General features: G+C 35.3%; 1 pseudogene; it reads left to right on the top strand.

Annotated features, from left to right (window-relative positions):
* Positions 1-360: 360 nt before the first annotated feature.
* On the top strand, positions 361-685 carry LOC149820890 (uncharacterized; annotated as a pseudogene).
* Positions 686-1,105: the final 420 nt, after the last annotated feature.

Genomic DNA, 1,105 nt, shown 5'->3' with positions numbered 1-1,105 from the left:
TGGTATGTAACATATACTAAGGGATGTTTTCCTTAAAGCTTTCATGAATAGTATCCAGGAATGATGAAGTTTGGTAGAGGAGAGGCATCAGCCGCAATCCCCCCCCCTTTTTTTTTTGCTGAATTAGAGCTTCACGTTTTTTATATCTTTTGATAGTAAGCATGTTGCCATATTGAATGTCTGTTATAACATAGACTTGACTTATGTTATCCTCAATAAAAGTTGCCTATGATTCATCATTGTCCACAGTTAATGAACTGAAATTTTTGATGTTGTTGAGTTCTTCGTAGGGCTGCACAGTTGAGCATGCCTGAGTCTAGACTGTTTGAGCTTATACACAAGGTGTAAACAAAAGAATTAATGGTGTCAAGACCCATGGTACTGGTTTTCATGCTAATATTGTTGGTAATTACCTCACAACATTGAATGGAAACAACCACTCATTAATGAGCTAGAAATGAGTCCAAGTATTGCCCACAGAGAACAACTCCTTCTAAGGAGGGAAGTTATTAAAGAAAAGGTAATCCTGTCTCAAGAAAAGAGTATAAGGAAACTCAATGAGACTGTTCATAAACTTCAAGCAGAGTTGCAACAATACAGAGGTGATAAAATTGCAACTAACGAAACTGGAAGCTCTATGCGAGAAATCGCTATACTTGAAGAGGGGCATATTTCACAAAATTAAGTCATTGTTTTTTTTTTTGTGGATGATCAGATTACTGACAAAATATTGTATCTTGCTCCTTTGGTTGCTTATTGTCACAATTGTCACTCTTCTAGGTATTAGGGGCATGTGCATTTTGCACAGAAATCTAGTAATAAGATTAGTGCTTCTTGTTTTGTAATAAGATAAGTGATTCATAGGTTCATTATGATGTGGTAATCAATTCGGATAATCACAAACTGATCATCCTGTAGCAAATGTGATTTATGGTCATTGTCTTTTTTTTTTTCATGTATGCAATTAATAGAGATTTATTCTTCATGTTTTACACTTCCTCTCTAGCATAACATAGCTTCTCATGTTTTTTTTCCTGTATGTCTATGCCACACCTTCATAGCCACTGTTTCATTTTCACAACCCCACTATACTCCATTTGTAACT

The sequence above is a fragment of the Nuphar pumila genome, chromosome 12, assembly GCF_984573655.1.
Source record: "Nuphar pumila chromosome 12, dmNupPumi1.hap1.1, whole genome shotgun sequence".
In the NCBI taxonomy this organism is placed as follows: Eukaryota; Viridiplantae; Streptophyta; class Magnoliopsida; order Nymphaeales; family Nymphaeaceae; genus Nuphar; species Nuphar pumila.
Note: the sequence above shows the minus strand (reverse complement) of the source record. Positions and strands in the feature narration are given on the sequence as shown.